General features: G+C 38.7%; 1 protein-coding gene across 1 annotated transcript in view; it reads right to left on the reverse strand.

The window, feature by feature from the left end:
• The window catches only part of fhl3a (four and a half LIM domains 3a), a 43,042-nt gene extending 18,892 nt beyond the window's left edge, over positions 1-24,150 (reverse strand). Inside the window, exon 1 of the mRNA XM_056238944.1 lies at positions 23,985-24,150. The gene's annotated coding sequence lies outside the window, so the exon portion shown is untranslated. The remainder of the gene's footprint in view (positions 1-23,984) is intronic.
• Between the last annotated feature and the right edge of the window lie 236 nt (positions 24,151-24,386).

A 24,386-nucleotide genomic window follows, 5' to 3' on the forward strand; every position in this document is an offset into this window, starting at 1 on the left:
ATAGATACTAGCGTTCAAAAGTCAGTAAGATTTGTTTTTGGTAAGAAATTAATACAAAAGTGACTGTTAAGAAACTTATAATGTTACAAAAAATCTATTAAAAAAAAAAGCTGTTCTTTCTATTTATCAAAGAATCCTGATAAAAGTATAACGGTTTCCACAAAAAATTAAGCAGCACAACATGTTTCCTAGGCACCAAATCAGCATTTGAAATGTATTAAAATAGAAAACAGTTATTTTAAATTGTAATAATATTTCAGAATATTTCTGTTTTTACTGTATTTATTCAAATAAACGATGAGTGTTAAGTGGTAGCATAGCACATTGACAGAATCATATTTATATACCATTAAATATATTACTTCATAGAATGCTATGAAATTATGGTCAACAAACAAACTAAAAACATGGTGATACTTTTTTCTTAGCGTTTGCATTTATACTGCATCTGCATTTCAGGTGTGCTTCTCCTCAAGCTACTGCGCCAAGAAAAGGTGAAAATAGAGGTAGATTTATTCATCATCTTTATTTATATCCATGTAGATGGTTAAAAAGGTCTCGCCTACATATTTCTTCCCGTGTAGTGAGAGACAGAGGGAAAAAAACTGCCATACATTACAGTTTAACATCTGCTTTCTATTGACAGAAGTATGCAGTTGACTCCAGAGTGCCAAAGTAGGTTTGGAGAGTCATTGCCCGAAGAATGCAGGAAGGGCTGTCTTTTCTTCACTTTTGTGGTATTTGCCGGTAAGTGCTTCAGAGGCAAGAAGAATACAAAGATAGAAACTGACAGTATGAAGGGTGGACTGGGATGAAGAGAAAAAGGAGCTTTGTATGGTTTGAGTTGTATCAGGTCATGGAAATCAAGACAAACCAGAGAAAGACCTGGTGAATGAAATGTTCACAGCTTTGCTGCATTAAAAGAAGGTGAGGATAATGCAAAATGAGAGCGGTGGAGAGTCAGAACAAGAAGTATTCTTTTAACCGGGTTAAAGACGACTGAGGTTGGGATATTGTAGGGGGAGGGTGTTCAGAGGATAATGTAAGACAGTAAGAAAGAGGCAGTGAGTATATTATTGCTCCAAGAACAAACAAAAACAATTGTAATCCCATGAGCCCGCTCGCTTTTCTGTTTCCCAGTGACTTCGCGGAGTAGAATTTTTGACCAAAAATGGTCATTGGCGTCACTGTCCTCCATGTGTCATCAAACGTCTGTAACTGAATGCTCCTTTGCTTTTATATCTGAGAAATGGAAGCTTTAGCGTTAAGTTCTGCCAGGAAGACTCAAATGCTACGTCACTTATTACCTTCTCATCTATCGAATCATGTCTAATACTTGCGGTATAAAAGACCAGTACTTACACATGTTTGAGTTTGCAGATAGTGACGCTTTCATTCACCTCCATCCTCCCCACCACCACCAGGATGGTCCCTTCCTATACCTCACAGGGGGTCGGCTGCGCCCCTGCCTTCGTCTTCAGGCAGGAAATGCAGAGTCCTGACCCTCGGATTGCGAGCTATGGACGGGGCCTACGCCAAAGAACTTTATTGCTTGCTGGGCTATCAATAAATGTATTTATTGTTACAGTATTTATTCTCCCGAGTCTTTCTGGTAGAACTGTAACCTAAAGTCACATACTGTCAGGTAAATATCAACACATGCTCCTTTTAAGGGATGATGCAAGAGAGGAGAGGCAGAATGGGGAAAGAAAAGAGGAAATGAAAACCAAAGGGAAACAAAAGGCAATGGAAAATAAAATAAAATTAATGCAAAGGGAAAATGAAATGGGAAAAGAAAAGTAAAGTAAATTTAATTGGAAAGAGGAAAGCAGAGGGGAAAATAAGAGCAAAGCAAATGGGCAAGGAAATTGAAAAGTCAAGGAAACAAGAACGCAAAGGGAAAAGCAAACAGGAAAGTAAAAGTACAGCAAATTGGAAAGAAAGAGGAAAGGGGGAATATAAAACAGAAAGGAATCAAAGGAAAAGGGGGAAAAGGAAATAGGAAAGGAAAAGGAATGCAAATTCCAAAGCAAATGGAAAAGGGAAGCAGATTGCAAAGCAAATGGAAAAGGAAAGGGGAAAGTAAAGGGAAAAGCAAACAGGAAAGTAAACTGGAAGGAAAGAGGAAAAGATATGTAAAGGGGGAAGAAAAAGGAAAATTGGTGATGAATGGATTGACTGACCAAACTCAAATAGCAATATAACTCTTTCTCATTTAAGCTCTAATATACTTGAATTGAGTAGGACCAACGCTGAGCTGATCACTCATCAGATGTGAAGTGTGGACACTGGATGTCTGAGTGCTGCCCGTCCCGCTCTGTATATTCTAGAACAACCCTACGATTAGAGCAGAGTGCTGCAGCGGCTTGGCAATGCTACACGTCAGATGTCTGGACTCGTTCTTCCCCATGCCGGGTAGAAAATAAAGACACAGAAAGGTGGTCTGGCAAACACAAGGGGCATTTGTAAAGCATTTCCTTAGGATAAGGGTGGGCTCCTAAATTTCACTGGTGGTTTTTCAACAGGCTGTAGCAGAGAGCTTTTTAACCTCTGGAACACTTGCCTTGATCAGATGTCTTTTGATGTTGTTGATGGAAACTGCTTTTGAGCACACTGCTCCATCCTCAACATGACAAATTATTTACAATGGTTAGAATAATCGCTGGTGAGGTAGATTGAGCGTAACATTCAATTTTGCCTTTCCAAACCCACTTCATAGGAATGCCCAATGACAGCACTGACTGAGACGTTGTTCATTGACCAGACAACAGAATAACTGAAGAGCCTGAACTCATCCGCTCAGTTACCAAAACTTTAAAGTAAATCTTTATGTCGTTTTCACTCTTTTGTGCCTCTTTTCCACCCCAAACTTTGGACAGAAATATCTGAGAACCCAAGTCAAGTTGATGTGCTCTGACCTGTTTAATGTTATGAAAACAATGAGAACAGTGGGAACATAGTTGCGATAAGTTGAGTCAAGTTGTGATTTTCCTTCATGTGCCATAACATAGCAGGTCGTGAGGGGGTTCAAGGCCTTTCCTATTTGCTTTCTTTGTTTGTACTTCTCTCTGCTAGTCACAACTGATATTCGTTGGCATCACAATGTGGCCTGTTAGGTCTAGTCTCCAAGGTTTTTGGTGCTATCTCCTACATTCTTTCTCGAGCTGAAAGTGTTGTAGTTTGTTTTTTATACTTTCCAGGCAAAAGGGTAAACATGCAGTAAACATAATATTAATAAAATAAACTTTTTTTCATTATAGGTTAATTATGTTAAATCATTTAATCACCATAGTGTACCATTTTAGTGGAAAGTGCCTTTTATCTTTGGTCCAAACTGGGAATTTTGCACTGCCCTAATTTTGCCACTGAAGTATTGTGACTCCAACAAATTACATTTGACATCATGTGAAGTTCTCAGAAATTGGGTCATGGAGTGGTTAAAGCTCCAACCTTTTGTTGAATGGTTTTCCTCTCTGATCTTTATTTCTAGATTTCTGTACATACTATTAATACTAGATTTGCTTAATGTTTCCATTCGTGGCAAGCACCCCATATGGAAGGAACATCTTTCTTATAGTACTTGGTTTGCACATCACAGCAGAGTATAAGAATGCATTCACGTAACACATGAAAGGGTGGGTTAAAACCTGGCTTACACCATAACCACGGCACCGCATGAGCATAAGGCTAATTTGGGTCAAAAAAGTTAGCTAGGTGGTCCTAGGTGGTCTTTGTCTCACTTTGTTCTTTAATGAAAAGTTACTTATTCAGCAAGGTCAGTCTTACCAGAATGAGAGCAGCAGTGGTTTCCAGGTCAGTCCATGCATCTGCAAGCAATTAACCCTCAAAAACACAAATTTGGTGCCACTATGACCGACCTATGAAAATAATGCAGTGCGTCTTCACTCTTCACTAGTATTTTATAGGAGTATTTCACCTAAAAAATCTAATTGTCAATATTTATTCACCCTAATGTTGTTCAAAACTTGTATGACTTTCTTTTGAGAAAAAACATTAGATATTTCAAAGAATCTTCATTCATGTCTTTTTTTTTTTATCCAACAACAGTTCATAGTGATGGCTGTAAAGCACCAAAAAACACTATACAAGTAGTACACATGACTTATGCGCTATATTCCAAGGCTTCTGAAGCCATACATTTTTTGTGTGAAAAACAGACTGAAATTTAAGACATAATTCACTTACAATTTTTTTAGATTGTTGAGCTGAACTCAAGAATCAGATCAGTCCAATTTGTCAAATAATTTGTCAATTAAAAGATGCATGTAAAGAACCGACCCAAATGGGCGAATCATTCACTGAATTGGTTCTTGTGGTTCTTGTACTTAATTGGGGAACTTGAGAGATGAAACCATGCTGATGGCCTGGGTCTGTGGTGGAGTAGTGAGTTTGATGTGTAATTAAACTCGAGGTTCTGTGGGGTGCGGACTGGATTGATGTGGACTGATGGGGCAGTGAACCCGAGGTTACCCCGTAAGTCAGTCCTAGAGCTCCTCCTGTCCGATTTTAGGGGAAAATCGGGTCCATCGGAGACGTCCAATAGATTTCTTAGGTGCACAAAAAGAACACCACAGACAGTGTAATCAGCATGATTTGTGTTTTGAGTATATGTTTCGCCAGGAAGATGGGGCCAGGATGTTTGGCGAAGGAAGCGTGCTGGGGTCCTTGTGAGATCAAAGAAGATCGGGAAGTTTCCAGTCATCAGACCAGCATCTTCGATGGCGGAGGCCATGGAGGTGAACCTGAGATGTTCATAGCTTGTGCCTGTCTTTCCGTCTTTGGCGTTGATGCCTCAGTCCTCGCAAATGGCTCATGTAAGGCAACGGTCTGCAGATCGAGGAGTTAATCATCTAAATCTTCGCTCTTTACGTGATGGGAGTCCGGTAATCTTTTATGATTCCTCTTTGCAATCCTCTTCTGATACCACTCCAGTGACAATGGTGTTGATTAATGCGAGATCTCTGGCAAATAAGACCTTTATTTTGAACGATCTCTTTCTTTCTCATGAAATTGATTTTTTATTTGTTACCTAGACGCGGCTTAATGCTGGTGAAATGACTCTTCTCTCTGAACTTGCTCATCCTGGTTGCAGTTTTTTTAGTACCCCTAGGTCTGTTGGCCGGGCCGGGGATCTTGCAGTTGTTTTTAAAGACAAGTTTAAGTGTAGACTTTTACCTTCTGAGTCCTATTGCACTTTTGAATCTCAGTTAATTACGCTGAATTCTTTTAAATCTGTGTTATGTGTTTTGATTTATAGACCCCCAAACTTTCATGGGGATTTGGGAATTGTCCCCTCTTTTGGCAATATTTTAATTTTGGGGGATTTCAATATACATGTGTGCTGCCCTTCAAAGCCCCTGGTCAAATAATTTTTAAATTTATTAGAGTCATTAGATTTTTTACAATGTGTTTCTGGTCCAACTCATGAACGTGGTCATACGCTTGACCTAGTATTATCTCTGGGAGTCTCTGTTGGTAGTGTGAAGATTGCTGATACTGTTTTTTCTGATCATAAGACTGTTCTTTTTAGTTCTAATTTTCCTTGTGGTACGCTGGGTAATATTGTTTCTGACCAATAAGTTGCCACCTGTTCTAGCAAAACATTACACACAGAAGACAATATACCTCCGCCCAGGCGAGCAACCACCAAAAAAAGGTGTTAAAACCAATTCTCGCCCAGGACAACTGGAAGCTGCTAGGGACTGGAAAATGCTGGCTGATCTTGATCAACGGCTTATTTTTCCACCTGAGATTGCCACCACTAACCTCTGACCAGATATTGTTTTGTGGTCTGGATCAGCACGCATTGTTCAACTGATAGAGTTAACAGTGCCATGGGAGGATGCGGTAGATGAGGCATATGAGAGGAAGAAACTGTGGTATGCTCATCTGGCCACTGAAGCAGAACAGCGAGGATGAAGAGTCCAGGTTTATCCAGTGGAAGTGGGTTGTCGAGAATTTGTGGCACACTCTACAACCCAGTTCCTCAGAGACGTCGGATTCAGTGTCCAAGAGTTGCGTCGCACAGTAAAGAACTTATCTGAAGCAGCAGAGAGGAGCAGCAACTGGCTGTGGTTGAGACGGAAAGATTCTGGCTGGCTGTGTACAGGCCGCCACGCTACGGTTTCGTAGAATTCGTGAAAAACTCGAAGAGTCTGTTGGTTTATTTGTATAGTTTGCATAGTAGTTACAGTTATTACATTCCTGTGTATATTGCCTGAATAAAGGTTGGTGATTGGGCAGATATGGTGTTTTGCGGTAGGTAGTATGCCATACGGAACCGTTGCCACTGAACCTACTTTAACGAAGACAGTGGGGCTCGACAGCCTTAGTCAAACGGGTTGGCGCGTATGGTTGGGTTGCGGAGAGATTGCGAGATTGTGGTTAGGTCACATGTGAACTACGAGGAAGGAGCAACCTCAGCAGCAGGAGGGATGTAAAGGTCAGTAAGCTGGGCTGAGTTGAGTGGGGGACGGAGGGGGGTGACTCTGGGACGCCAGAGTCACTGTCGAGCCCTCTTGAGGTGTCGTGGGCTAGTCGACGAAACACTGAGGACGGAAGGTGCCCACTTGAAGACCCTAGAGATGTCCCCTACTCGGCTCAATCCAGACGGTTGTCGTGCTGGTCCACTGGGGAGACCACACTGTAGTTGCAGCTGTTGTGTGTGCTGACGCGCCAAGTACACTGCATAGGTTACTGTAAAGCTACGTCTTAGTTTGTGCTTATCTTGGCGAAAGCCGAGTAGAAATCAGCATGAAGTTTTACCATCTACTCTCGTGTAATGGAAATCATGCCACTGTTTCATCTCGCATACTCAATCCTTGCACAGCTAGTAGATTTTCAGCTGTTTTTGAGGTCTCTCCTTTAATTTCATTGATCGAGTACCCCTCTCCCTGTATGGGTTTAGAAGAGTTGGTCAACCAGTTTAACTCTTCTTGTTTAGATATTTTAGATGTTGTGGCTCCTGTCAAAGTCAGGGGAAAAAAGGTCAAATCGCAGCCCTGGTTGAACAGTACAACCCCAGCTCTTAGGCAGGAGTGTAGGAGGGCTGAACGCAAATGGGTAAACTACAGGTCTCTTATGAGATTTTGAAGAACCATTTGAACGAGTATCAAAGAGCTGTTAAATTGGCTAGATCTAATTATTTTTCTGGCATCATCTCCAGAAACTGTCATAATTCTAGAGTACTTTTCTCTACTGTAAATGCTGTGCTTCACCCTACTGGTACTCTATCACTCACTCCTTCTGTTGAAATGTGTGAAGAGTTCTTTAAGTTTTTCATTGGTAAGACTGATGGAATTAGATCTCAGATTTCATCTGTTAGCAATGACTTTATTGCTTCTGTTGACCCTCCTAATCAATTGACCGGTTTTACGCCTGTTTCTCTGCAGCAGCTTAAAGATATAATTGCTCATATGAAGCCTACCAGGTCTCCTGGTGATGTGTTTCCTTCCCTGTTTAAGCAGGTACTTGATTCCATTGGCCTAAGTTTTTTGTCTATTATGAATATTAGTTTGTCATCTGGTGTTGTTCCGGTGCGGTTATTCAGCCCCTTCTCAAAAAAAAAAAAAAAAAAAAAACCGGCTTAAACCCCTTTGACATGAGTAGTTTTCGTCTTTTTAATGAGGAATAAAATTTTCAATAGATTCCAGTCAGGTTTTAGAGCTGGCCATAGTACAGAGTCTGCTCTTTTGAGGGTCTCTAATGACATCCTACGAGGCGTTGATTCTGGAAACCATGTTGTTCTACTTTTGTTAGATCTTACCACGGCATTTGATACAGTTGATCATAATATTCTCATTGATCATCTTAGGGATCAGGTTGGTATTCAGGGCTTAGCCCCGAAATGGTTCTATTCCTATTTGAAAGATAGGACTTTTTCAGTCAGTTTAGGGGATTATTATTATTCTATTATTCTATTATTCTTCTACTGTTGACCCTCTTGTGTGTGGGGTTCCGCAGGGCTCTAGACAGGGACCAATTTTATTTTCCCTTTATATGCTCCCTCTAGGTTCTATTTTTGAGAAATTTGGGATTCAGTATCATCTGTGTGCGGATGATTCTCAAATTTATGTACCACTGAAACATGGGCACAAATGTGTCATTCAGTCCCTGCTGAATGTTTGACTGAGGTTAAGTGCTGGCTGGCGAATAACTTTCTCCAATTAAATGAGGATAAGACCGAGATGATTTTATTTGGAAATAAGGGGTGTGTGGAGGATGACTGCTTGGGGTTGTTTCCTGGGAAAAAACTGTCTAGCGTGAGAAACCTTGGTGTCATTTTTGACTCTGAGCTTAAATTTGACCGGCAAATCAATGCTGTTGTTAAGAATAGTTTTTTCCATCTTAGTTCAATATCTAAATTGAAGTCTATCCTCTCTTTTGAAGATATGGAGAAGGTTGTTCATGCCTTTGTGTCATCCCGTTTGGACTACTGTAATGTGTTGTATCTGTGTGTGAGTCAGGCCTCTCTCTCTCGTTTACAGCTTGTTCAGAACTCAGCTGCCAGACTTTTAACGGGTACTAAGAAGAGAGAGCATATTACTCCTGTGTTAATCAAACTACATTGGTTACCCATATGATACAGAATTCATTGCTCCTCATGGTTCCGCGATCTCGTTTAAAATGTAAAGGTGATCGGGCATTCTCTGTTGCAGCTCCTAGGCTCTGGAATGACCTTCCTCCGTCTGTAAAATCTTCACCTTCATTGGGTGTTTTTCAGAGTGCGCTTACAACTTATTTGTTTTCTTAAGCATTTGAAAATGCTTTGTAAGCTGTGTATGTCATTATGTTTGCATTGTTTTTATGTTTTTGTTTTTTTTATTTTCTGTACAGCACTTTGGTTCCACTTGTGGTGTTGAAAGTGCTCTATAAATAAAGTTGAGTTGAGTTGAGCATGGGAAAATCTCAGAGTAAAACTGGGAGTTGTGAAAAAATATGATACACCGGTGTTTTGCCAGATGAGAAGTTTATCTATGTATCATCTTTTTACTCTTTTAATTCATTTTATAAATGTATCATATATCTCTTTTAATTTCTTTTATAACTTTTAATTTTCCTTGCTTTTTTTTTGTGATTATTTTAATTCCTTTCTGTAAAGGACTTTGAATTGCCATAGAGTATGAAATGTATGAAACTCGCCTTGTCTTGTGTTCAACACAGTAAGATTAAAAATATTTTTTAAACTTTTTGTGCTACAGAAGAAAGTAAGCCATACAGTTTGGAACAACATGAGGGTGGGTGAATGATGACAGAATTACTACTATTGTTTATGGAAGGCAATGCTTTTGGCATTTTTATTTAGCCTTGTATAAAATAAAGACTGGCAGTGCAGAAGGAAACAGACAGATTTTCTCTCTTTGTCCCTGGCAAAGGTAAGCTGATAGAAAAGGAAAAAACTCATAATGCCATAACATGTGAAGGGATCTAGGAAGCGGCCAGGATGATTTAGCATCAGAAGTCAGTCCAAGATACTATCCTTTTATTTTTCTACCATCTTGTTTATGGTTCTTCTCCTTGGCAACATGTAAACAGTGCCCTGGCTCCACAGAGCAATAAAATAACCATCAGTGATATCTAATTTCATCATGCGAGTAGTATGGGCACATGGGTTTTCTTTCCTGTGTTGGCATATTTACTATTGAAACAGGATGTTTGGTTAAACGTATTGTAACAGTTTGGTTCGAGAAGTAAAAATCCCATTCATTTTCTCCATAGGGAAATAGATTTTTATCAGTAACTCATAAACATTTAAAGACAGACCTACCTTGAGCTCAGAGGTGGTTAATCAATGATATGCTTCTGTTGAAGCCATCAGCCCTTATTTACTATAACTATAACTTGATTCTATGTCTCGCTTCATTTGCATCAAACTACTTCTATATTTGTATACACAATACTGTTCAAAGTTTTGGGGTCTATAAGATTTAAAAAATATTTTTTAAAGAAGACTGACTGCAAATTTCATTTCATTTCTGTGAAGCAAAGCTGAATTTTCAGCAGCCATTACTTAAGTCTTCAGTGTCACATGATCCTTCAGAAATCAGTCTAATATGCTGATTGATCAAGAAACATTTCTTATTATTATTTATGTGGAAAAGGGTTGTGCTGCTTAACATTTTTGTGATTGTTTAATGAATAGAAAGTTCAAAAGAACAACATTTATTTGAAATAGAAATCTTATGTAAAAGTCTTTATGGTTGGTCATTTTTGATCAGTTTAACTCATCCTTGCTGAAAAAGTATTTATTTCTTTAAAAAAATGTACTGACGCCAAACTTTTAAACATTGGTGTGTTTAATGTTGTTTCTATACTTATGATCAAAAACTTTAAATAAGTAATTTTTCCATTGTTTTTGATTGTCGCTCGCAATGCATCTTGGGATGGTAGATCATTCCCTCAGCAAAGAAATTAAATACACAGTGTTGCAACTTTTTTTCTCCAAATAAGAACATTTTGTAATTATATTTTAAAATTCCTTATGGAAAAAAAATATTAATAGAAATAAAAGAAAAAATAAGTGCAAATATCAAAAAGTGGTTTTTTTTTTCAGCCATAAAGGTCTGATGTCCGTTGTCTTTTGTCCTGCTGTTGGCAATACAACATAAACTAGAGTGGCTTGCTGTTGTTAAGTAACCTATAGCTCAGCTGCAGTGTGGGGGTGTTCCCTTATGTCAGCTGATCCCAAAACCAATCTATAAGACATCTGAACTTCTATAAGTCCCAGTAAAACTGTGCTTATAACACTTTAATGCAACCCATTTTTTCCATTGTATGTCAACTGAAAGTCTCAGTTTTCTCAGGGGGCGTCTTCCTATAGCCCTTCATTCAGAGATCTGCCCACAGCATCTGACAGCTAGACAAACAAACACAATTTGTCAGTAACAAAAACAGAAGGCAAGACAGAGACAAGGCAGGATGATAATGGCGATGCGCGCACACCAAAACTAAAATAAACGCAGCAGAAGATCTAGAAACAATGGGGTAGTTGTTCAGTAGGGGCCGACACTACAAGCAGCTGCATACACACATCTTTTCTATTACTCAGTTGGTGGTTGCTTTCCACAACGTATAACCACAACCCCACACTGGCCCGCTCCTAATCCAACAGACTAGATAAGATTATATAATGCGATAAAGTTTGGAAATGTCAGGTCAAATTCCCAACGGTGGATGGGAGAAAAACTATTCCTTTGCACTCTGGAATACTTGATTCTGATTGGTCAGTAGTGGAATTCTGCAGTTTATTTTATGACTTCTAAACTGACCATTATCCCTGGGAACTGATTTACTATTATTTATCATTACTATTAATATTTTTCATACTTCATAATTCTTGTATCACTCTGTGCAGCTTTGTGGCTGTCTTTGCACACTGTCTAGGCTATCTATAATCCATTCAAAATTTGAATAAAAGTTGACGCACAATGGTAATTGATATGATTAGCCTTTCCCTGGTGAAAAAAAAAAGCTAAGTAACTTGCAGCCAGACTAATTATCAGTATACTTCAAGTGTGCTATTTTGAAACAACTTATTTTGTACTAAGTATATTTTAGTTGTAATTAAATTGTAGTAAAGCATAACTTTAAGTGCATTTAGTGTACTAAATTGGACCAACTTCAAGTATACTTAGTTTGAAAGTATACTTTCAATGCATTGTTACATTGATCATTACCTAAAATATATTTTTAATAAAGTGCAAATAAATAGACTTTGCACTTCATTTTTCTAAAATATATTTGTAGAAAAACCGCAAATGCGTTTCAAACCGCATTTTTGAGACTGTCTTTGGTACACTGAAGTTTTTAAGAAGAAAATACTCAGCAATGGTGTTGATTGAAGAATTTGCACATGGTTTGTCTTAAAGCATATTAAAACCATACATAGACATATAAACAATATTAAAAACTTTTCAAATTTTCAACCCAGGGGTCTTTAAAAAACACTAATTAAACAGTTAAATGTAATCTTTAGCCAATCTCAAAATTAGCATCCATTTTTCATACTTTACTGTACATAATTGTGTGACACCTAATTCACTTGTGGAATTTAAGATGAATGATATTCATTTTCAGGCTTTTCTGTTTTTAGACAAAATATTAGAATTTTAATAAAAGCCTTTTTTGGTTATTGATCATAACATGAAATATCAGCCAGACTTTATCCCTACCATATAGTAACAAGTAGCCAGTCAATATTGCAAAATATGAAAATGCTAATAATTATTTATTCTGCATGTTGTTACATTGTGCTCACATAAAAATGAAAGTATCACACATATATTTGGCTTACATACAAGCAAATAATTAGTCAGATTGTTTTAACTCACTGCAGAAAAAGAATGCTCCTAAATATAGACTTGCATGTACATCTGCAGACACACACTTTTTTCCTGTGGAAGGATCTAAGAAAAACACAACCGCCACTGGTGGCTGGATTGGGCTTAAACATGTCTCCCTTGGTTCTCTTTTATGACTCTCCAAGGACTCATCTAGACCACCTCCCTTCTTTTCCCCATCCTCTCTTTCTTTCCTGCCACGTTTTTCTGTAACCTTCAAGATAAATGTCACATGCAGAAAAGCAAACCCAGAAAAAAACTTTAGCACATGGCTAGACGCATGCCTATAAATTGCCATAAAATGGGGAAGCATATACTTTGCATGCAAACGGCTGTGGGTGTTGGCGACCTCCAGGGGTCTTTTTTTCCTCATTTCCATTCACAGGGAACTGGGCTCCAGGCACCAGAAAGCAGAGCACTGGCCACGCTGCAGGAATGATCTCACTTCAAAGGTGACCATAAATCAAACAGTTGTGCCCCCGCCATCCGCTCCACCATCCCCCAAAATCCCTTCTGTCACTCTCAAAACGAGGGGGCTGGTAGAGAGGCATTACCTCATAGACTCTGGGTTTAGGCTTCTGCACTCATTGGCTGCATGTAAGGGCTGTGACCGTCGTTTAATTAGCTGGTTCCTCAATTATCACACTACTCAATTCAGTTACAATAAAAACTAAGGCTAAAATGTGATATATGTAGCTGTGTCCGTTCATTGGCATCCTTGGACTGAATCTCAGATGTACTGAAATCAGATCAAGGGACAAAATAATGTCGCTGAGTCCCAAGGTGGGTAAGGCATTTGTGGGTAGCCTCTGGTTAGTTGCTGGATCAACGGTAGGTTAACTTGGCAAACGTTAAATAGTCACACTATAGTATTGATTTCATGTACTTTGTGCAATGCATTAGCTAGTCCTTAACTTTAGATTAACTAGGCTAGGGCTAAAATTAGCACGATAATTAGCGTAGCATACTTTAAAATGCCAATTCAGCGATAAACACACAGATATTCTATAGTGTGGCATAGGGATGCACGATATTGGATTTTGGCCGATATTCGATATGCCGATATTTTCAAACTAATTTTGCCCGATGCCGATACCGATATATTTTTATTTTTTTTAAGTGCAAAAAAACCTTTCTCAGTCAAGAGCAGTGAGTGATTTCCTCTGTTGTGTTGTTTTATTAACATTAAAGGGATAGTTTACTCTCTCAAGTTTCTTTCTTCTGTTGAAAATAAAAGTTATTTGGAAGAATGTGGCTAACCAAACAGTTGATGTACTCCAGTGACTTCCATAGTATATTTAAGCACAAGAAAGAAATGAATACAGGTTTGGAACAACATTAGAGTGAGTAAATAATGACAGAATTTTTATTTCTGGGTGCAGTATCTCTTTAAGGACAAGCGGCAGCATATTATTACTGTCTCTTTAAGAACTGCACGCAACGCGTCTAATATACACGCATTTGACAAGCAGATTTTCTCTGTTTGCTTTCACTTTAGACATAGTGTAAACCTTGTTTATGTAAACCTTGTGTGTATTTGACAGTATTAGCGCAATAAGACTCGAAAGATAACTTAGTCCAGTATGCAGGCGCTGGCGCTGTGACAGGCTTTTAGTTCCTGTGAGCGTCGGGTGTAACGCGCACAGAAAAGCGCATGACAGAACAGCGCATCAGCACGTGAATGACATGTTTAACTAGCAAGACTTTGACGCACATACAAATAATTAACTTTTGTGAATTGCAGTGTCCCGTGAGTGTAACTCATTTTTATGTGAGCACAATAGAATGCACGATACTATGATTTTTCTTCAAAAGCAGATCGTGAAGAGATATTTTAATCATCCACGATCAAAAACCGCGTGAGACGCACACCCCTAGTTGGAAGTTTAAGTTGCTGGCGCTCATGCTTCGTTCACGGTCGTCACGTGCGCATAGGAAACACGCCACCCTATCGGCAGGGCTCATCGGCAGAAATATTCATATCGGCCGATGTCGATGATGGTCATTTTAAGCTTTTATCGGCCGATACCGATGTTGTCCCGATATCATCGTGCATCCCTAGTGTGGCATCAATTTCTGCTGAGTTGTCATGCCATAAGGATGTTTTAGGCCATGAAGTAAGTACTGTAATACTCTAAATTGATTGCGTATGCGATTTTAAGTCTGATGGGGCAAGTTGGAAAAGATAAATTTATTTGACTTTGCAGAGGATAAGAAGGGCAATTCATCATGGTCTTATCTCACTGTGTCACGTGGGACTCTCTTTATCATGCATCCATGCAAAAACACCATTTGTCTTCAGTGCCTTGTTTGTTGCAAGTGATAAAATGTATGTTGTCTCTTGAGTGGAAAAAAAACGTATGCATGGATAGTATGGTGAATGCAGATAAGACGGTATAATTATGCAGATATCAAATCAGAAGGCCTCATCTAAGTGTCTATCAAACTTGGGCAACTCCCTCTCAAACCTCTCTTACTATACGCCGCTTTCTGCCATGATGTTTCCAACCTCATTAAACCCCACAACCCTTTATAATCTCCATCTGTTCCACTTACTAAAACAAACCTGGTTGATTTACTTGACAAACTGAGTTCCACTGTGCAGTTGTGCATTTTTTAGGCCAAGTGGAGCAACTCACCACAGATAAATGAATATGCAGACAGCCAAACAGACCCAAAGCCAGACGTAAAGACATCGGTCTTAGGTGGCGAGTGGCGCCAGGTTCTGCACATGGCTTTCTGAAAATCTCATCATAGATCATCCAAATATATAGATTTTGTCATGACAGCTGCGTATTAATAGGAAAGACTGCAGTTTTTTGGGCTGAGCTAGCAGCCTAGTTCAAAGTCAAGGCATCTTGTTTTAACAGGATTGATTTATTCCTTCACATAGAGCATAATGTACATTGTTAAATATCAGTACACATTCCCAATCTTCTCAGTTGATTTTTTTCACTCTCTTTTCATAATCATAAACAGTATAAGATTATGAAAAAAGGCTTTTAAGATTAACATTCAGCAGTTGGATATTTTCAGAGTGAGGCAATGGCTTTTAGTGTCAGCACTCCTGCACTTGAGTTTAGGCAATCTGGCTCTTGTTTTGTGTAATTATGCATTTCATCCATTTTCCTGCACTGGTTCGCTATCCCTCTGTCTCTTGTATATAAAAGAACGGCAACTTCATGCCATGGGGAGAAACACAATGTTATTGTTTCCATTGAAGAACCCCTCATTCCAATTCAGTCAATTTAATTCCTCTCTAACTCCTCCTAAGACCAACTATTTGGGAAAATTCATAATACAGGACAGCTTTAACTTCTTTTCTTGAGAGACATTATTAGTCATGTCATAAAGTTTATGTGGTTTACTGTATGACTTGAATGTTTTGGAAAAATGCCATTGTCTCTAGACAAGAGATGCAGAACTATTTAAATATGTTCCTACATTCTCTTAAAATTTTTCCGAAGCTATAAGGGAACGTCTTTAATGCAATCAGTATGACAGGATGTGACATAATGCAATAAAACTGAATGGTTCCCATTATAAATCAACCTAGCTGTCAACACCACAAGAGTCAAAACGTTGCACACATGCAGTGTAGACAGCGCTATAGATTATAATGGGAGCGATCACGTTTTGACACCATTGGAACCTCTGTCAAAATATGACAATGGTTGAGAAGTGTGTTTAAAATGTAATTCATGGTTTGGTAGACTTCATGTGCTAAACATCAACAGAAAACAAGTCATCGAAGCATTCAAAGCGGCTCTGTGTTTGTATCCTCAGGGTTTTGCTCAAGGCAGCCTTGTCAACAAGTGTCTTTGCTTTCCCACTCCTCTGCTCTTATCCAGGCCCTCTCCACTTAATCATCTTCATCTTTCTATCCACTATAGCTGACATCCTTTTATAGACACAACACAGACACTTTCTCCCATTTATGGGCTTCTGTGAAGTGCCGAGCCATGGTCAGCGAAAGACTTTTGAGGTGTTCCCTCAAAGAAGGCGACAGCTACCTCCGCTCTCCCTACTGCTCCATGGAACATTGCAAAAAGATAAATCTCCTCAAAACCTCGAGGGTTGTCACGCTACCAAAACTGGTGGCTACCAATACCAATTTCATAATTCTCTATACCAATTTCGATACCACAGCAGAAATACATGTATATACAGGGCTGTTGAACACTTGATTCTGATTGGTTGACGAACGTATATATGTGCAAATATTTATTTGGAGTAGTCCTACCAACGCAACGTCGTTGCCAATGTAGATATTTCGGAAAATGAAAGAAAGCCTTGGGACACACAAATCAGTTCTGAACAGTAATGAGTCAATCATTTAGATTAGATTCCAATCGGATACACAAATAGTTGGATTTGGACTGACAGTTTGAATGTAGTCTTTGTCCAGCATGTTCTCTTAAGACAGACTGAAACTGTTTACATTCATACCTAGAAGTGCATTTGACCATTCACACAAGCATCTGCATTACACTACCATATTTCTTCATGATGCAAGTATCTTTCAGCTGTTTACTTTAGAGGGAAACACTCTTGCACAGCTGTGCACCACATAAACATCTGTATAAATCGGAGTGTAAGGAGACTAAAAATTTCAGAAGCAATCCCAGAGAGCATTGTTTTTTTTTATGCATTCCAATGCAGTGTGCTCTGTAGGTCAGCTAGGGTGAGCCGGTTCATGGTGTTCCATAAAAGATTATGACAGCTTGTATGCTGTCGAAGTCAAGGTTTGTTTAGAAGTCCAAAAGCAACCGAAATTAGTCATTCATCCCCACATACAAACACAAAACAGATGCACAAACACCGAATGGAAACACTTGAGTCAGATTTCCTCATCAGAAATGATGTCACAGCCATTTGCTCTCATCTCTTACAGATGTGGAGGCTAATTAAGCAATGGGAAGTGATCAGCACTTACAATCCTGACTTGGCACCCTATAATGTGCTTAAATGTGTCTGCTTACACATGTGGATTTGAGAATATGTGCGCATGGGGAGATTCTGAGCTTTATTAAGATAAGCCCTTTACAAAAACAGGAACCGCGGTGGGATATTGCACATGTAAGATGTAATGATTGTGATTAATCCTTTTAAATGGCTTCTTGGATAATGAATGGCCCCTCTTGATGATTCCAGGCCCAGTAGAAAGCTAAACAGCTGGGCCGCTGACTCTGATTAGCAACCAGTGGTTTCAAATCTAAACATTTGTTTTAATTTTTTCCTACACATACTATTCTCTTCTTGCTTCCATGCTGTTAGCACTGAAGATACAGCATAGCTTTTACTGGATCACATTGACCCTACTTGACAAATTACAGCTCAAGTGCTGTTTGTAACTGAGCATGTGTGAGAGACATGGTGACAGTGAAAGCATTTTACAGTGCTATGTGAAGCAATTATTTTCCTTGTTTAATGGAACATACAGTAGTATAAATCATGTCATATTGAAAAAGCAATTTATAGTTTTTATGCTTGAAGCAGAAATCTAAATACATAACACTATACCTTCTTTAACTTTTTAATATAAAATGTTTGTGTTGTACACTTTTTTTTACTGCAGCTCTCTCTGTGATCTCTGAATTTTCTTGTTGTTTTCATCTTTTAAAATAAAAAAAAAATAAAAAAATTCAAACTGATGTCACTGATAATGGTTCTCCGTGCAAAGAGAGACCTTACTAATTTCATCAAGATGGAAAGGTGGCACAACTGACGGAACATTAAAAAAAGTTGAATGTATCAGCAAGAATGAATCAAGTCAAAATAATCAGCCTGCAGGACAGATGTTTGAACCGTAAGTTTCCAACATGTGGTGAGTCACCAACCAATGTAGCAAAAACTCCCAGCCATGAAGATGATGATTTGTATCAAACCATGTGTCTCACTATTTATAATGTGCCATTATTGCTCAAGATATGCTTTTTATTAGTGTTGCATCGGCAATATATCATAATCTGTAAACAATATTATACATTTTTAAAGATATCCTGTTTTATTCTTTTTCTTTTTTGATGAAATTGTGGTTAATTATTTAGTTTTTATTTTTGTGTTTATTGAATTTTTTTTTATATATATATTTTTTTAATTTTAAAAATTGAAGAAAAAAAAAAAGTATGAATACATTGTGATTTAGCAGTGCACCATGGCTTTGGTTTTTCACCATCCCTCAACTACACGTTTTATTTGCACTGGATCCAGATTTTACAGGAAACTCTCTGCAGTTATTTCACTCTCATTCTGATAGTATGTTACAGTAGGTTTGACAGTCATAGCTTGGAGAATGCCAACCAGACACGTTTTATGTGACTGTTACAAGTACAGACCAGTGTTTACATTCCAGTGCGGGTATTCATTGTCAGGTTGAATGCATCTCTCTGACAGATTTGGGAAAATTTCCACTTGGGAGTTGGTGATATGTGTACGAGAAGAAGGGTGAAAACCCAACCCTGTGACGGGACAGCGTATAGTGCCTCTCACAGCCTGCACCTCTAAGGTGACTGGATTCCTAGATCTGTACGGAGATTAGGTGCATCAAAGGTGACTCAGGGACTGTGTCTGGGTGACAAAAGAGTGTGGATGGATAGATTGCACAGTAACATCTGCTAGTTGTGATACAGTTGGTATAACAGACAGTGACGAGCAGGATGAGGCCGAGGGCCATGGGAGAACGGTGCGAGGCCGGTGGCGTGATTGATTGCTGATGAGTGACACCTGCGCGACGCGTCTCGTATCTCTCACGGAGGAGCGGAAGCATGAAGGGGGAGCGACGACAGTGGAGATCGAGAGACCGGTGGGCCGCGCAGCCACACAGACATAATAAGCATGGTCCATTAGAAAAACTGCAATTGCTTAATCCATGTTACCAACAGATGTTTACTGACGCAAGCCATGAATCCAGACACATGCCATGTGACATTGCCTAAGATCTGATTCAGCAAGTTTTGAATGACCTGTATGGATGAGAATTATAAGGACTTCCAGATTCCAGTACTGGTTCCATCAATGATTTTTTTTTTAGCATCTTTGACTAATAAATATTTGGTGGAAAAACATAATTTTCAAATGATGAGATAATTTAGGTAATATATGTATAACAATTATTTAAAATTATGTTTACAAATACTTTGTGCAGTCTTTTTTTTTTTTTTAGAAGAGTAGAAGTGAATTATAATAGAATTGAACAATTGGAATTAACTAGGCCTATATTAAATAGCAATACTCAGATAAAAATGTGGCAACATATACTTCAGTCATTAAATTACTTTTATGAAACACTTCACATTGTTTGTTACTGCTCTGATTTAAGTCTCTCGAGCCTTAAAGGAATAGTTCACCCAAAAAAGAAAATTTGCTGTTATTTTACTCTTCCTCTGGCCATCATTCATTCTTCAACAGAACACTAAAGATGATTTTAGATGAACCTATAGTCCTTGGTGATTCATAAAATACAAGTCAATGGTCGCCATCACTTTGAGAGTCAAAAAAAGTCAATAAAATTTAAACGGGTAACACAAAATGAATACCCGTGGCTCACCTATTTAAGGTCCTATGAAGCGGAACGATCAGTCTGTGCAAGACACTGAACATTATTTACATCAATATTACCAGGCAAACAAGAGTCTGGAACTCAAGCTTTCTATCGCATGATGTCTGTCCATTAGTGTTCTACTGAAGAAAGAAAGTTACCTACATTTTAGCCTGAGGGCGAGTAAATTAAAAGGACATTTTCATTCTTTGCCAAACTATTCCTTTAAGTATAACAAAACACAGTAGGTAAACTGTATTTAATTTGCTATAAAAAAAATTGACTCAGAGCCATTTGTTCAGGAATCGGAGACTAGTTGCATATGGCTTTGATTCACTAAAACAAAGCTGCTCAGCACAATCAGTGTTGTCTGATTTCCGTACAAATGACACTGTATGTTCTGCACTATTGATTTATTAATGGCATTGCTGTACCACTGAATAGTGCAAGAAACGTGTTCCATCCGCATTGGCGGAAGAATGCATATGCGAGAACCATTATCAGAATGGGCTCAACTGGTCAAATCTTGACCTCTTGGTGCTTACGGTGACACAGACAAAGCAGCATATTGGAGCAAACTATGAGTGTTGTAGAGAAATCACCGGAAGAAAGACAGACAAAAGGGTTTAAAACAAGTGGCTCAGAGCAAGACACTAAGCGTCTATGAAGGACAATAAGGCTTGCGAGAGGAAGAGAGGGGAAAGGTAAATAAACAGTACAAGCGAGCCGATAGCACACTGAGCAGCGGTTCGCATCTCTTGGGGCCCAGGCTGTGAGGATCTGATTTCATCCATTCATTCTCCCCAGTCTGGGAGGAAACCACCATCTCACTGGATCACAGATGCACCTGGAGTCCCCCGCAGGAAACCAGCAGTGACTTCCTTTGATTCAAATTTACCCCCCCCCCCCGTCCCCCGTCCCCCGCCCCCCCCCCCCCCCCCCCAACCCCCCCCCCCTCAGCGAGTTTGTGATATAGGATGGTCCCAGAGTCAAAACACTAACTCATGATGATGTAAAGAAGACAGTAAATGCAGTGTACTGGCATGTGTTATTCTTTCAAGACATTTAAATTCACATTGTTTCCGCTGGCACTCTTATTAGAGATTAATTAAAGGGTCCATTGTCCCTGGCTTTGAGTTATCTTGCATGTTTGGTTACAGAGCTGCTCTATTGACAAACAGATGTTCAAGTCCAATGGATTTGCATGTGGATGGTCTGATAAATGTTTATGGCTTGGAAACACTTGTTCACTCTTTTGTAGGCTGTTAACTCTTGTGAATGGACAACTACATTCAGTGTTTGTAGTGACCAAGCAAGTGGTAGGCTTTGAATAGCATAGTATACCACACAACTCTTTCTAAGGCTGCTGCATACAATAGCCTATGTATACAGTAAGCACAGTATGACATTTTTTGTATACTACAATTGCCAAGTAAGCGGTATTCAATGGAGCTTACTATATGGAATACTGCATCCCAAAATCCATTGCACTCAGTCCTATCCCTGATGAACAACAGCCCATGCATAAGGCAGTGTTTCCAAAGAATGTGGCCATGATCAAGACTGCAGTCACATCAGTGAAAAAACAAACAAATGCATTTTCAATCTCCTTTTCTGACGGGTCTGAATATTCCAGACACCAAGAAATTCACTTTTGAGATGACAACATCACATTTTATGGACTTTTTGGACTTTATGGACCTTACATACTACCAAAGGGTGCGGGGATTTCGGAACCACAAAAAAACAAAAAAAGACTCATCATAAAAATAACAAGACCGAATTTTGTTGGCACAGCAGGACACTTCAGAAACCACGGTTCTTATAAGAGGAAGCCCTGTTGTGGTTAGCACAAATGAAATATGGCCCAATTTAAGAATTTTGATGTCTTTGATGGACATGATGAGTTATTCACAAGCCACTTTTGATGAAGCAGTTTTTCCATGTATAGAATATGGTAAACAGGGAGAAGTTCCAGTAAATCAACTTTAAAATATGTAATAATACACACACACACACACACATAAATACAGTATATATGTGTGTGTGTGTGTGTGTGTGTGTGTGTGTGTGTGTGTGTGTGTGTGTGTGTGTGTGTGTGTGTGTGTGTGTGTGTGTGTGTGTGTGTGTGTATGTGTTTATAAAGACGTCTCTAACACTCAACAATTTAATTAAAAATACAGTAACAGGCCCCAATGTTGGGAAAAGCGATAAAATCTGTTATTGTCATTTAAAACAAGTTTAAATATTTTTTTTAATGTAATTTATTCTTGTAATGGTACAGCTGAATTTTAAGCACCCATTACTCCAGTCTTCAGATATCACACTAATATGCTGATTTGAATGTTGATACACTTTTTTCAGGATTCTTTGATGAATAGAAAGGTCAAAAGAAAAGCATTTATTTAAAATTGATTTTTGTTGTTGTTGTTGTAATAACACAAACACCTTTAGTACTTGTTGAATAAAAGCATTAATTAAATATAAAATAAAATAAATTTCTTTAAAAAATGTAATCTTACTCTTTCTGAAACATTTAAAATATATTAAAATATTTAAAAAATAATAATTGAATTGCCTACATAATAAGCTTGTGGCATATTAATGAAAGCGATGGAACTTAAGTTTCAAAGGGATGATTTTGTTCCTCCACAAGCGCCTCTGAGCTCCCCCTCTTGGAATAATGAATGGGAATGGAATGGCAGAGGGCTGGCGGCAGACACTATGGGAATCTGGCTCTGAGGTAAGCAGTTTCAAAGGCTTCTTAATGCACCAAAAGGCACAGTGATGCACCTCAAAAATCTCTACTCTACTTTTTTCTCACGCACACACAAACATGCATGTCAGCACATGCCATGTTGCACTTAAAGTGTGTCCAACTCTTTAAGAAACACTTTAAAAGTTAAAACTCAAATGACCTGCAAGGTCTACTACAGGATGCCAGTCACAGCAGCAGGGCTTGAAAATAGAAAAGAAAGAGGAAATGAGTAGAGAACCCAGATTTGTTCTTCCTGCAAATTTTCATGACCTATTCAGTGCAGTTTTTGCCCTGTTGTCTGTCTCGTCAAGACCTTTCCAGAGTCAGAAAGCATTGCTTAAACGAAAAACCAAAGGAGTTTAGTCATCAGCGGATCTGATATATCAAGAGAGGACCCACCCATTGATAGATAAAATATTTCCACTCACCTTTTTTCAATTACTCAAGGTGTGTCTTTATGAATCACATCATTTACTGATATGTGTAACCCATTTCCTGTTTTATGTTTAACTCAAGGGTATACTTTCTATAAACACTGCACAGACTATGAAATACTATAAATATTATCAATCTCACTGGGTGTATATATTATTACCTCACCGAACAGGGCAAAAAACATGTTCTGGGATGAGGTGTGTTCAAAGATGAGCGATCAAGTTCCAACCTGGATCTGCTTTTGACAAAACTCAGGAATATGTCAGGCCCCCCCACGGCATCCATGCCTGTTTTTCTAATGGTTATCCGCATGCATACATTTATATGCATGTCATAATGCCAATGAAGACATGAGGTTTTGCTGTCAGAAAACTTCACAAATAACTGTCATGTTGTGACATGTGTAGATTCCTCTGAGAATTACAAGTGTGTAGACTAGAGTACAAAAAGTTCAACACGGGCATGTCATTAAACTGACTTTAGGGAGGGTTAAAGATGACATTGAAAGGGCTTGCATTTAATAAATTAGTCTATTTTCTCTCACTCAAGAATGAATGGTCTTTTTGGTACTGCTGGTTCAGCAGTTATTGTATTTTACACTAAAGCTCAAAATAAGTAAGGTTTCAACAGGTGATTACAGGTGTTAAAATTGAGTAAAAAAAAAACCCAAGATGTTAATTTACTGAGGTAGAACAATAGCCTACACTTTCTAACACTTTTTCAGGATACTCTATCATAACCTGGATGAATGAAAACATTCATAGGCGAACAATTAATCGATTTTTTACCCGCTGGGTTTGAATGAAAAACGGGCTGATAATCATTAGCTCTGTGTCACGTGAGTTTCTAATTTCAAATGACAGCAAAGAAAGAAAAGAAAAACTGCGCTTACCCTGTCAAAACTCTTTCCGTACTCTGTGTGTCCGTGTTGAGTGTGCTGGGGTCAGTTTGGTTGGCCTGTTTAATAGATCTGTAGTCCTGTTGCTCCTCACGGTTGTGCAGAAGTGTTCAGCTCTCTCTCAAGATAGCACCGAATGAGAGAATGCTCGCGCTCAACTCTTCCATGCGCTACTATAGAGGAAGTTGAGTGAGTCACAAGCTCCCGCCCCAGTGGATGAAAACGGTCTTCCTTCTTTCCTGAAGGACGTTCCATTAAATGATCTTTAAATTGGGGCAGTTTGCATTGTTATCTGTCTGGAGGATTGTTGTTTGCCGGTAGGACGCGAGAGAGGCTGTCTGTAGGCTAATAATGGAAGTATAGCACAAATACTTACCTGTTAGGTTACTTTAACAC

The sequence above is a fragment of the Rhinichthys klamathensis genome, unplaced genomic scaffold (genome assembly GCF_029890125.1).
Source record: "Rhinichthys klamathensis goyatoka isolate OS25496 unplaced genomic scaffold, OSU_Roscu_1.1 h1tg000548l_1, whole genome shotgun sequence".
Lineage (NCBI taxonomy): Eukaryota > Metazoa > Chordata > Actinopteri > Cypriniformes > Leuciscidae > Rhinichthys > Rhinichthys klamathensis.